At 38.4% G+C, this 14,492-nt stretch overlaps 1 long non-coding RNA gene across 1 annotated transcript; it reads left to right on the forward strand.

Annotated features, from left to right (window-relative positions):
• The first annotated feature begins 9 nt into the window (after positions 1–9).
• Positions 10–9,676, forward strand: LOC121876171. Its single transcript, XR_006090722.1, has 2 exons — positions 10–115; positions 1,000–9,676. It is a non-coding gene; the product is annotated as an uncharacterized LOC121876171 (long non-coding RNA).
• Positions 9,677–14,492: the final 4,816 nt, after the last annotated feature.

Raw genomic sequence — 14,492 nt, forward strand, 5'->3', positions numbered from 1 at the left:
TCCCCACAGGTGCGGTGTGTGGCGTGGTTGGGTTCCTCATCATCAACGTGACGGTGGTGATGGTGTGAGGCAATACTCACAGGCGGGCACGGAGACGGCGACTACTGGAACTACAGTGAGTGTGTGTGTGTGTGTGTGTGTGTACTGGAATTACATTGAGTGCGTGAGTGTACTGAGTGTACGTGTCAGAGAGAGAGAGAGAGAGAGAGAGAGAGGCATAACCTAACCTAACCTATATATCAACAGCATCACATAACCTTCACAAACACACATATATTCCTATCACCAAAGCCTTATCACACACACCTCACAAACCCACTCAAATCCCCTCTCACACACTATCACCCACCCACCCACCCACTCACTTACTCCCTCCCTCCCACCCACCTACCCATTAACCCTCTCCTCCCCACCTAGCAACCCATTCTCTCCTACCTTACCCACCCATCCACTCACTCACCCAATCCTACCCACCCACTCACTCATTCACCTAATCCACCCACCCACCCAATTTTCCTTTCCCTCTCCCCTGTACTGAAACAAAACACTTTATTCCATCACGTCCATAAAAACTCGGGAACACAATCAAGAAACCAGCACCGTATATATCATCGTTCCCAACATTTTCAATCTTAATCTACATTTTTACCCTATAAATTTCTCTGTATTTTCCAAAGCTCTGTATATCTTAATCATAATAGTATGTTGATCTTCGTTATCCCACTGAGAATGAGAGAGAGAGAGAGAGAGAGAGAGAGAGAGAGAGAGAGCAAACATCATACTGTATATTCACCTCATCTGAATAATAACAGCATAAGTGAGGCTGTACCCGAGGTCATGTTACAGTGTATAATAATAATAATAATAATAATAATAATAATAATAATAATAATAATAATAATAATAATAATAATAATAATAATAATAATAATAATAATAATAATAATAATAATAATAATAATAATAATAATGTCTCCTCCCATTCTGCCCCCCCGACAGACTGGAGCAACATGGCGGGTATCTCTACAACTTCGAGGAGCTGATGGCCGACTACAACCAGCAGATCAACGCTGGCAACTCTTAGATCAGGCTCTCTATATCACTGTGAGAACGTGACTTTGCCCTAAGGAATCTATATGAGGCTTTGTGAGACCTCTTTGGTGAGAGTATGTGAAATTTTGTGAGTTTGTAAGCTTTCACACGGCTCTTTGGAAGACTTTTAGAGAGTTTCATACGATTTGATGACTCTCTGTGAGGCTCTGTGTCCCTTGTTTTTGAGCCTTAAGATGGATTATTTTTTGAAGACTTAAGACTACCATTGCACTCTTTAAGGCTTTATAAGGCTTTTACACCTGTAGAAATATATGAGACTGATAAGTTTATGAAGTTTAAACAGAACTTTATGTATCCCTGAGTGTTCTTCACCGCCACGTGAATACGAGAGAGAGAGAGAGAGAGAGAGAGAAACAAGAAATGTGAGAGTTGCGTTCTTTTAAGCAAATTGTGAACGCATTCTCAGGTGAGGTGAACAATGAGTAAGCAGTTGCGTTTTCTCAGGTTGTTTTGTGAGTGTTCTCAGTATTGTGGTGTTCTACTCAGGGTGTTAGTCGCACGCAGCTTATAGGAGTGGTTTTTTTTTCTTTTGTGGAAGCATTACGAAAACTTCTATTAGTTTTTCCCCTTTGTGGGGGAAATTTTCTGAAAACGTTTTCAGGGAAGTGTTTTTTCTCTGGGGGTAATTCCTGAAAGTATTTTTGTTTTGTTTTTCCCTGAGAACGCTATCGGGAAACGTTTTCGAGAGCTTGTAAATAACTCATTCTCAAAACAAGTCTGTCTATTTTGTGGGAGCATTTTTTGAGTTGTTCTCTCGGCTAATTTTTTCTCCATCTTTCCGGGAGTGAACTGTGAGGTTGAGCTATGACTCACACGAGTGGTTGTCTAAAGACAGTGTATATACTTAACAGGTAAAGCAGAGGACTGACTACTCAGTACAAAATGGTGTAAACTACCACTACCACTACGTGTGGTTTATAGAGAAAAAACTTATGGAACAACCAAAACTTTAGGAAATAACGCTATAAATTTGAAGAAAAAAAACATGGTGTTTCGAGATAAGTGAGGTAAGCTAAAATATATTTGATAACAATAAGAATGATAATGTACAAAAGACTCGCTTCATTCTGAATAACGCAACAAGAAAAAAACACTGATTATTTCTGGTCTTAGTAAAGGTTGACAAATGGTGTAACAGATCTGTAACAGAAAATATCAACACTACAAGACGAGTTTTCGTAAACGAAGAAAAAATGAAAAAGTATTCTGAAAATCAGGCCACAAAAGACAAACAATTCCAAGAAATCAAATCACTGTGTCGCAGATGTACTCCCTGTTGGCGAAATCTAAATTGACAAAGTATTAGATATTTGAGTGTGAAGAATACGAAGAAAAAATAGAAAAACCAGCTCTCCGGATTGGCAATTTGAGTCGAATTTACCCGACGATCTTCTTGGTGGATGTCTCCTGGTTTGGATTGAATTTTGCTTTTCCTTCACTTGCGAACTTTAAACCAGTGTGGAGATTGAATCCCCCAGACGATACAATAAAGACGTGTGTGTCGGGGCCTCACCAGCTGGTAATGTGATTGTTGTTATTGTTGTGATCAGCTGACGCCACAGTTGCCATGAGTCGACATTAAGACAATATTCACGATGACTTTGAGTAGTGACATATTGAATCATTGAGTTGATGGATGTTTATGAGAGATAAAAACACTTACACAGACAAAATATGCAGTAAAATCAAAATGGCGACTTCTCTCTTGCTTGGAAATTAAGGAATTGAAGAAGTTGAAAGAAAATGTGGGAGTGAAATGTTATTACAAATTGCAGGAAGGAAGGAAATGATCTGAGGTTTGACTTACACATTTTGAAGACATTGCAATTACAGCAAGTAGCAAAACAAAAATCAAGCGAATCAAAAGGCACTTCAGGTCAAATGAAGAAAGATGAAACACATGCTGGACGATTTAAAAGGTTTTTGTACGAGACCTTCGACGTTTCTTGACAGTCCCAAGTGACTGTAAAGAAACTGATCGTTCAACCTCAAGAAGAATCAAACATTAATGAAAAGATGTATATTTACTGAGTTTTTATGAGATATTTGATATGTAATGTATTTTGTCGTACAAGTGGATGTCCGGTGGACCGTTGATGTATAACTTCTTTTAACCTTGTACTGCTTTAGCCTCTATGAAGGAGATACTTACATTGTCGTACTAGTAGCATTAAGTGGCCTCTTGGTCGTACGTGAGGTTGTAATGATCACACTGACAGGTTAACTGTGACACATATGTGTATAGTCATCAACGATGATAAACTTTGTATTCTGATCTTAGTATTTAGAAGATTTTGATGAGATAATGTAGAAAACGAGGCCAGGACGGGAGAGTGGGAGGTAGCCAGCTAGCCCAGGGAGGTGGACGACGGCCGGGGTGAGGCTCTGCCCTGCACCGTAAACACAGCGCCAGCATGCACTATCAACAGCGCCTGAGGTTTCTCTGCATCCCAAAGTAACAAGCTGATGGAGGCTACACCAGACGAATGTTCGCCCGCCTTCTGCCTGCAGTGGCGCTCTTTTTACGGTACGAGCAATCAGCCGCTGTTTGGGGACACCCGGTACCTCTGCCTCGTCCCTGGTGCTCCCCCTACTCTCCAGGATTTTAAATCATTTCTTAATCCCTAAAGCCAAATTTGGGGTAATTTTATAGGGGAATATAAGACAGGTTTTACATGATAACGCGGTGGATCATTTATATGCTAAACAGGACTCGCCATTACCTTCAGAAGTGACGTGGACACCCAGGCAAGTAAGCGTTTAATCTACTTTCCTCAACATCAATTTCCAGGTACCCGAATATTTTCAGGGGGATAGAGTAAAAGTTTCAGGAAAAGAGCGTCTTAAATTGTTTGTTTATATTCACCCGAAATATATTGGTCGTTAGGCGCGTCGTTTTCAGTCAGAGAAGTACAGTACAGTACAACATTCTGTCTGCCCTGTCGAGCAAGTATGTAACAGACCAGTTGTCAGAATCAGTCAGAATTTCCTCGGACACTGAAACAACTGTGAATGTCGAGGCTTACTGAGCGACCAGCGGTGGAGGCGTGAGGGCGTTTTAAGACAATTTATGTAAAGCTTCTTATCCTTTTGGGTCCGGATTCTCAGAGTTTCGTACGGTGAATATAACTCACTACTGAAGGTGTGAGAAAATAACGGTCTGGTGAACTTAAACTAAAATACAATAATTACTGTACATCCACAAGACTAACGCAGAAATCATATTGAAATTATTTAACTTGATAAATAAGTTGCTTTAGCAGTAGTTTGGGAACAACTTTAACTATCAACTGTTTTATGGTGTTATTTTGTCTCCTAAGAGGTGCTAAGTGAAAGTATCTAGTTAAGGAAGGGCCTCAGCAATATCTTTGTTATTATTGGGCGATATTTTTTATTTTAGCTTTATGTTAACCAGTTAGGTGCATTTTTACACCTTTAGTTACGAGTGATATTCACCGTAAGAACCTTCGTGCATATGGACGCTGGGCACTATAGCATTCTGCTGCCTTGATAGTTTTCATGACTAGTATCGCAAATATCATGAGTGAGTTTCACATTTACAGCCAGACTTAAACAATGTGCTAACAGTCTCAGCTGCGTATATTAGTAGATAGAACCATTGAGGCCGTTCTTGTGAGCAGATGAGGTCAAATGACAAGACGCCGGTAACAATAATATAAAGTACTGATCAGATGGTATTAAATAACAAGGTGACTTTTCTTCGTATTATAAGTATAACATCTGCACATAAGAACGGACTTGCCATTTATTTACTTGATCATTTTTGTCAATATTCTACCGTTCCTCAACATGAAAAAAATGGTGTGTGTGTGTGAGTACATTACAGGTGACTAATTAAATTTCTTGAAATGACTATATTTCTCATGTTACGATTGTCTATTGTGGTTGACGGTTAATAGTTTCGTATATCCAGGTATTGTAATACTAACTTACCTGTCTTGACACAAACATATAAGGGATTGAAGCACCTAAATGAATGAAGCACTTAAATGAATGAAGCACTTGAAGGAAGCACTTAAATGAATGAAGCACTTGAAGGAAGCACTTAAATGAATGCAACTACCAGAAATCAAAACATGAGCCAAAAGAAAAAGAAATAATATTTTTTTTTTAGTTAGGTCCCGAAAATTTGTATATATTAACACGTATGGAACATGTCTGTGTTTTGGCCACTCAGCTGACCGCACACGGTAGAGTACAAGCTCGTCTCGTCCACAACTGAACCAAAACATGAATGAACACAGTGATTCAACCCCTTACCTGCGACAGACTTTAAAGAACTCAGTTAAAAGGCCCATAGTCTAGCACAATGTGTATTATTGGTGTGTGTGTGTGTGTGTGTGTGTGTGTTCAAAGCGACCACGACACTGATTTTTAGGTCCACAGACATAATATAATTGTTTTCACACACACACACACACACACACACACACACACACACACACCAAAAAACAAGTATATCGTGCCATGTTTGCGCCTCTAAACTGACGCCTTAACTCACCAGAATAGAGAGTAAGTCTGTCGTCCTGTCGGGGTTAACTCCATAGTGTTAGTGAATATAGTCAATATATTTTTAGATCTTGAACTTGGATAATTTAAAGAGTCTCATTTCCTTGATAATATAATGTTAGGTAAGTAGGTCATTATTATACATAGGTTTGGGTGATTCGCTTCAAGGGATCACGAGCGGGGGGAGGTGTGTCAAAGGTAGGGTCAGGCCACTCCAGGGACGTGGGGGGAGGATGTCCCAGGGGGTCTGTCCCAACTCTTACCTCGTTATCCCACTCGCTTTGTTTATCACACTTCTCTCGTGTCTACTTTTTTTATTATTATTATTCAGCAGTATCCCAATTACAATCCTCGTCATGTTTCCAATCACCCACTTCTAACTTAGAGTGAACAAAGTATCATGTATATAAAGAGCAATTTCCATTAACAAGGCCTTATGTACTAGTTATAAAGTTCTCTTTCCTACTTCATGTGTCCACTTTGAAACAATTATTAATACTATACAATAGATTTATTATTTTATTATTATTATTATTACTGCTATTATCAATATCATTATTAATATTATTAAGAAATATTAATAATATTATTATGACTATCATCACTACTTACATCATCAATAAGTATGATCATTACTTTCATTATATTCATTGCAATTATCACCCTAAGTTTCATGCCCACATTATCCTTAATTATCAATATGTATCCTATTCCATTTTTTGTTAGTCCTTGTGTTGTTTGTGTTTCCTCTCGCTCCTCCTTTTTCCTGTTTGTGTTCCGGCGACTCTGCCACAACCCGGCTACTGTAAATACTCAACCAAGACTTAAATACTAGCGGCACAGTGTTTCTCTCCCAAAGTCTTGAGTGTGTGTGTGTGTGTGTGTGTGTCTAACCATGTACGTCTGTGTGCATAATTACGCACCTTCGTTTGTATATGTGTCTTGTGCTTCTGCGCCCAACATAAGGGTCAATTTTACGCCGCAAAGAAATGATCCATGAAGCTATTGAAAATAACATGAGTACCGCCCCCGAGGCAATGTCCGGCCAATCATTTGTCGGGTTTCTTCGCGGGGCTGCATTTTAATTGGACATTAATGGTCTGAGCACCTGATTGGTATCGCTAGTTCAGATTTTTTTTTCTGTATTTATTTCTCTATAATGAAAAAAAAATGTTTTATCATTTCCAGGAATTTTGTCTTTTATTGGCAGAACATATTTAACTGGAAGCTTAAAATAGACCTGGTTATATTATCACTTAGTAGGTCAGGTTAAAGTTGTTGTTGTTATTTTAATTAACACTTTTAAAAGTTCCTACCAATTAAGGACTTTTTAATTCGCTTTAACGCTAAACTTCTCACCAGTTGTCTGAACACTATGTTCTGACTCTCAGCTCTGACGTGAATTTTAGTTCAAAAAAAATTCATTTTCCAAAGATTTTCGTCACTTTTCTAAATTCCTACCACGGATCTTCTGAAACAGGCGTCTACCGGTCTTGTTAGTCAGAAAAAACTATATAGTCAGGTTAGTGAGAGTTGAAAAACATGTTTTAACTGGCTAGCTGGAGCTGTTCTAACTAACACCTTCACGTATGACTCGGTTACTTGTTGTCGACTCCCCAGAATTATCCTGAAACAAACTGGTCGAAGAGCTGGCTGTTCGATACAGACAGATGGACAGACACCCAGACAGATAAAGATACACCTTAGGTAGACAGAGATACATCCAGAGGCACAGAAAAATACATAGACAGACAGACAGACAGACAAATTTATCTTTTTAATGTTAGGTCTGTTCAAGAGTATAATTTGTCCTTCTACTGGGTAAGATTTGTGTGTGTGTGTGTGTGTGTCAATGTCTCAACAAATATTTCAAGAACCAGTTGCAAAATATTCATCATTCTCAGATAATTTTTGTCCCACTAATAGAAAAAATCATTAGATACCAGTTAATATAAGTCAAAGTTAGAAGCTTTTACGCCATGATACACGTCATACGGCCCGCAAAGCAGAAGCCCTTTGACTCGTTGGAACGCTGGTGCACGTACGCCTCTCGGGGGAGGGGCCAGTACAAATCTTATTTAATTTAGATAAATTATTATTTCCATATTGAGTTCAAATAATGTATGATTCGTTGATTTTGTTACCTTTTCACGATGGAAAACCCTAAGAGAATATCAATAACACAATAAAAGAAGACTATTGATAGTTCATCAAGAAACTGAAGATTACTTTGACTGACTAAAAGAAGGCAATTGAGAAGCATTTTTCCAAATGCAAGATAAAAAATACAACTTAGAATATAGATCCCAGTTATCGTGTGCTCGTGTGATGTTTGCAGGTGAGCTGTATGACTGCCGTTCTAGTAAGGTTTCTAAGGGAGAGAAACTCTGTACACTGCATCCTTTATATCATATTGATGGTATTTATAATCTGATCTCTACAGCTTCCTTTTTAGCTCTAAGGAACTCGTGCTTTGTTTATTAGCATAATTAGCTGACATTTCCGGAGCCCGAGGCGAGGGTAATATGTAAACTTGGGCGCCTATGAACGGCGGTAATTGGCTGAGAAGCGGAGGTGGAAGTAGCCAATGGCAGCAGGCCCTCGTGCAACCAATAATAGCTAGGTTTTCATATGGTCTCAGCCAATGATCGTCAGTCCTCTTTGTCACTTGTAGCGCGTCAAACCGCATAGCAACCTACTTAAAGATCTTCTTCCTTATTATAGAGTGCAGGGTTACCTAAGATCTTTGCCATTATCCACATTTTAAGACGAGTAAGGTCTTATTTGGCGCACACACACACAGGGAAGGAAATCAAATTATTTCCCCGGCATATGTGTGTTTCTCATTCCCTCGGTAGTCTTTAAGCCGAGTCAATACTGTCCTTGTGGCAGGTAGTATAAGGCCTAAAGTGACGTGCCTTTATCCTGGTTGAGGCAGGAAGAGAGTTACGTATGATCTGACTTGTAGATTTGATATATTTTAGTATACTCATGTGTTTTATACTCGTGACGCTTGTGTAGGGAGAGAGAGATAGTGAGAGTGAGTGAAAGCTAATTAGAGAGAACGAGGTGAGAGAAGAAAGGGGAGAGAGAGTGTGTGTACATAAGAGAAATGGGAAAGTGAAAGAAACGGGGAAGGTGTAAGGGAGAGAGATTGGATGTGAGAGAAAGAGAGTGAGGAGGGGCAATTACATTAAGGGAGAGAGATAGGAGGGGATTGAGAGAAAAAGAGTCCATACGCGCATGAGTAACACTAGACAGCTACATGAATGAAGGTTGTTGCAGCATTTCAACAAACAAAATAATACCTTTATTCATAAAATGCTCACACACACACACACACACACACACACACACACACACCTCTGCAGCACCTCCAGAACTCAACACGTAAATCAACACTAACAAACTGTACCTAATTGAAAGCTGCAACAGCCTGAAGATTGTGAATTACGTCACTATATCACGCAGTTATATTGGCTTGTGTAGCGGTGTAAGAGAAAGATGCACATTCCAGGGTCATCTCAGGTGATTCAGTGCTGGTGGGGACGGTACAGGGTTGAGGTAGTCAAGTGGTGTACAGGAGACGTGAAGAACCTTCTTTTTACCGGGGCCAAAACAACCATCAGTTTAATATCAATTGTGTACTTTTAAGGTGACTTCTGACGCAAAAATTCACCTGGATTTATATTTTTAGGTGAATTATCATCCGGATTATTATTTATGAATCACCTTAAAAGATTCACAGTGATATGGCGAGTGTTTTTTGTAAGTCCATTAAACATACTGGTAACTTCTCCCTGTAAGACATTAAGCTTGACCTTACGAAACAGTATCGTGCCACCACACTTGAACCCCTGAGAGGACCCCCCTTAAACAACCAGCAGCAGTAGTTGGGTAGTTAGGTATATAGATGCACGGTTAACTAGGAAGTTTGTATCCAAAAAAAAAAAATTCGTGGAAAATCAAGCCGATATTTTGTAATATATGTAAGTTACAGTAGATTAATAAATGACCATGTATCAAAATGTCACTTGACGTGTTTTAATCACCCTGGTGTTGTGGCTGTGGTTTATGGTAGTTATTACTGATGGTTAACATTCCCAGGAGTTGTTGAATGAATAATAGAATGTAAACAGAAGACAGAAATGATCCAAAACATAGGTTGACATTTATTAAAAAGCTATAAAAAGAAGTCAACAAAAAGGTGTAATATATAAAACTATAAATAATAATAAGATATGGTGAGAAATAAAATTACTATACGGTATATACCAAGTGTTCTTTATTCATCCCTTTTGTGTGTGTGTGTGTGTGTACAGAAATTAAAAAAAAAACTCCCACTGACCCAAACACACAAATCTTTATAACTTAATCCACTGTGACGCTGGTGTGAAGGGTGTGACTTCATAAACACTGTCAGATATAAGTCCTCATATAACTCAGAGAGACGTACAGTACTACATGATACACACCTTAAGATGCCTCAACACAACTCGGTAATGAACGGGCTATGGTGTTACATGACTTTGTGTTGCAACAGTGAAACTATCTAAATCTGTGTTGTTAAAATAGACTTAAAAAGCTGAGACTACTAAGATACCCAAATATAAGGTGGACTGGAAATTCATTAAAAAAAAATAATGGATGGCTGGATATATCTTTTGTTTGAGAAATTTGTGGAAAATCTTATGAACAGGAAGCAATACTAAGGAGTTATTTTACAACTACAATGTAATGAAAATAAAAAGGCATCAAATATATTTATCCAGGTAATCAATAATAATCACTTAAATAAGGCATGTTAAATTATCTTGACGGAACACGGCACTAACACAAAGATAATTAATCAAGATATTATTAAAGAAGATATATAGTAAAAGAGAACCGAAAGCAACGAACATAACCGAAAAAGAAACGTTTAGAATATAATAGTTGAAGAGACAAGACAAACACGGCAACAGTAGATTGTTTACTGCACTCTGGTCCTCCAGCTGTCATACACAACCAATAGGTATGAATTCTGGGAACGATGGCGGCCATTTGATTGGGTGTTCGCGGAAAAAACACATACGCATCGCTGACTCCATATGCCTGTTGTCTGTGTACTCGAATACATTGGAACTAGTTTGGTGGTTTTATTGACAGTCACGGTCTCCGTCACTCTTGAAACTAATGGTCTTTTAAAATCTGGGAAATTTCAGCTACTCTGCAATGACTACGTGATTTAGGTCTAATGTTTAGTGGCAGAACAAGCGACCCTCACGGTGAGTTACCTCTTTATAATCAGGAATTAACCTGTGATCAGGTAAATCATATATCCGAAGGTTTAAGTAAGGTTGAGCAAAGTTAAGGTAGTTTGGGTTAGATTAGTTTTTGTCAGATCAAACCTGAATGTAATTTAAACAAAACAGTGTTCCGTTTATATAAAAAAATATATACCTTTGAAAAAACTGAGACACACACAAAAAACACTCATACCAATTCCAAAAAATTACTATTATTATTGTTAATATATATATATATATATATATATATATATATATATATATATATATATATATATATAATAGGAAAAGAAAACACGAGTTCCCAAGCGCTTTCGTGTAATTCATCTTCAGAATACACGAAAGCTAAAACTTTCGTGTATTTATATATAACGCACCTACAGTGATTTATTTGCATATATATATATATATATATATATATATATATATATATATATATATATATATATATATATATATATATATATATATATATATATACACATATCTTCAGGGGTGAGTACAGACTTAGGAGAAATACATAACAAGGCAAATATATATACAGTTGAGGAAGGTGAGATCAAGTCCACAATAGTCAGGTTATTAGGTAGTGACCCTACTAATCTTCAAAAAGCACCGCAGCAGTCGGTAGTCAGGTCAGAGGGTAAGCTGACCCAACCTTCTCACTTGGTTACAAATCTTCTTAGTTATGAAATTATCCAGTTTGTACCTACCATAATAGAGTCAAACAGTCAGTATTTCCATCAATGTTTTTACGTGCTTTGAGAATTTGCAGCCTGGAATTCATTGATGAGGAATATAAATATATCTATAATATTGGCTTGAACCTTAAATACCCTAGATCTTTCATAGACAAATGCCTGAACATTACTAAGAAATTTTTTTATAGAACCGATCCCAAGCCCATCCATGACCACAAGAATCTCTTAGTATTAGCATTTCACAAACATTTCTCTCAAATTCCTTTACAATGAAAAACCTGGAACGTCAATGTGGCATTTAAAAACTCGTGCACTGTTAAACAAATGTTAATCAAGAACTCCCCCAACAATACAGGTGGCTGCATTTACAAGGTTACATAAGAACATAAGAATGGCGGAAACTGCAGCGGGCCTATTGGCCCATACTGGGCAGTCCCCTTTACACCCAACCCCTATTGCTCATATAAACATCCAACCTATGTTTGAAGCTATCCAGCGTATTCGAGTTAATGATGATATTTGGTAACTTGTTCTATTCATCCACTACTCTGTTTCCAAACCAGTGTTTGCCTATTTTGCACTTTAATCTAAATTTGTCTAATTTAAAACCATTGTTACGAGTTCGCTCCTGGTTGGATAGTTTGAGTACCTTTGTAATGTCCCCTTTGTTTAGCCCTGGTTTCCATTTATACACCTCTATCAAGTCGCCCCTCGCTCTACGTCTCTCGAGGGAGTGCAAATTAAGATGCTTTAACCTGTCTCTAAACTCAAGGTTCCTAATGCCCGGGATTAGTCTTGTCATTCTCCTCTGAATTCTTTCCAAGGATTATATATCCATTCTGTAATACGGTGACCAGAACTGAACTGCGTAATCCAGGTGTAGTCTCACAAGCGCAAGATACAGTTTTAGGATGACCTCGCTAGTCTTGTAACTAACACTCCTTTGCATGAACCCAAGTACTTTATTAGCCTTGTTACGAGCAAAAGCACATTGTTTACATGGCTTAAGGTTCCTACTTATCATTACTCCTAAATCTCTCTCGCAGTCGGATTTCTCAATGGCATCGTTGTTCATCTGGTAACTGGTTTCCCTGTTTACATCTCCTATACTGAGTACTTTACCTTTGTCCACGTTGAATTTCATTTGCCATTTTTCAGACCATTCGAAAATTTTTTTTAGATCTTCCTGTAGTTTTGCGGAGTCCTCGTCAGATTTAATAACACGCCCTATTTTAGTGTCATCAGCAAATTTAATTATGTTGCTGTCTATGCCGATATCTATGTCGTTTAAGTATATAATAAATAATAATGGTCCAAGTACTGAGCCTTGGGGGAGTCCATTAGTGACGTTGCTCCAATGGGATTTAGTGCCGTTAATGCTCACTCGCTGTTTCCTGTCCTGTAACCAAGCCCTAATCCATTTAAGGATATTACCTTTGATGTCATGTGCTTCTACCTTTCTAATTAGTCTTTCGTGGGGAACTTTGTCAAAGGCTTTGCTAAAGTCGAGATATACCACATGAACGCCCGCTTGTGAAGCCATGCTGGGAATCATTGATCAATCGGTGCTTCTCCAGGTGATTTCGAATAGAGTTTGAAATGATTGCTTCCCGTAATTTGCCTACTATTGATGTTAAACTGATTGGGCGGTAGTTAGAGGATAGTGATCTATCCCCCTTCTTGAAAATCGGTATTACATTCGCTATCCTCCAGGACTCTGCTACTACACCTGCTTTTAAGGACAGGTTAAACAACTTTACTAAGGGCATACTAAGCTCTTCCTTGCATTCCTTTAATACTCTGGCAAATATCTCATCGGGACCAGGTGACTTATTAGGCTTTAGTTTGTCTATTTGCTTACTAGCATCGTTACTAGTCACTACTATCTCGCTTAATTTGTTTTCTTCACTATCTCTGAATAGAGTCGGTGCCTCGGGTATCATGTTTACATTTTCGGTGGTAAAAACTGTTGAAAAATATTCATTCAGATTATTGCTCATTTCTCCGTCGTTATCAGTTAGCTCACCGGTATCTGACCATATTGGTCCAATCTTTGCTCGTGTTTTAGTTTGATACATTTGGTAGAATCCTTTGGGGTTTGTCTTTGCCTCCCTTGCTATCCTTACCTCATTATTCCTCTTAGCTTTCCTAATCTCGGTTTTAACCCTACTCGCCAATACCTTATAATATTCCCGGAGGTAAATTTCGCCACGATTTATCCTTCTACTTATAGCCTTCCTTTGGCCAATGATGTTCTTCATATAATTATTTATCCATTTAGGGTCATTGTTGTCTCATCTGAGTTTTTTGTATGGTATGTTCTGCCTTTGTGCATTAAGTAACTCATTATTTAAATTGTCGTGGAACTCGGCAATCTCAGATCTCGTTATCAGGTCAGTCTCAACCGTTGGGTCTCCTGGTACCTTGAGGTCACCCTCTGTGGGTGCATTGAGTGAGGTCACCTCATGCGAGGTCATGTAGCTCACCCCCAAGCGCGACACCCCCTCCCTCAGCTGCCTCTTTAAATTGTCAAAGTTTGCCCTTCTGAAATCTGGTACTTTAGTGGAATTTTCCTTACGTCTGCCCTGAAAATCTAACTGGAATCTAATTTCTTTGTGATCGCTGTTTGCAAGCTCGTTCCTTACCTCGACATTGCTAATGAGGTTTTCTCTGTTCGACAGAACTAAATCGAGTATATTATTACCCAGGGTGGGTTCGGTTATATGTTGACTTAGGAAACAGTCCTGGGTCGTTTCGAGAAAATCCTCTGATTCTAAGTTACCCGTAAGGTCAGTCCAATCTATTTGGCCAAGGTTAAAGTCGCCTACTATACAGACTTTGTTGTATATGGAAGCCCTGC

This window comes from Homarus americanus, unplaced genomic scaffold, assembly GCF_018991925.1.
Source record: "Homarus americanus isolate GMGI-L3 unplaced genomic scaffold, GMGI_Hamer_2.0 scaffold34921, whole genome shotgun sequence".
NCBI classification, from domain to species: domain Eukaryota; kingdom Metazoa; phylum Arthropoda; class Malacostraca; order Decapoda; family Nephropidae; genus Homarus; species Homarus americanus.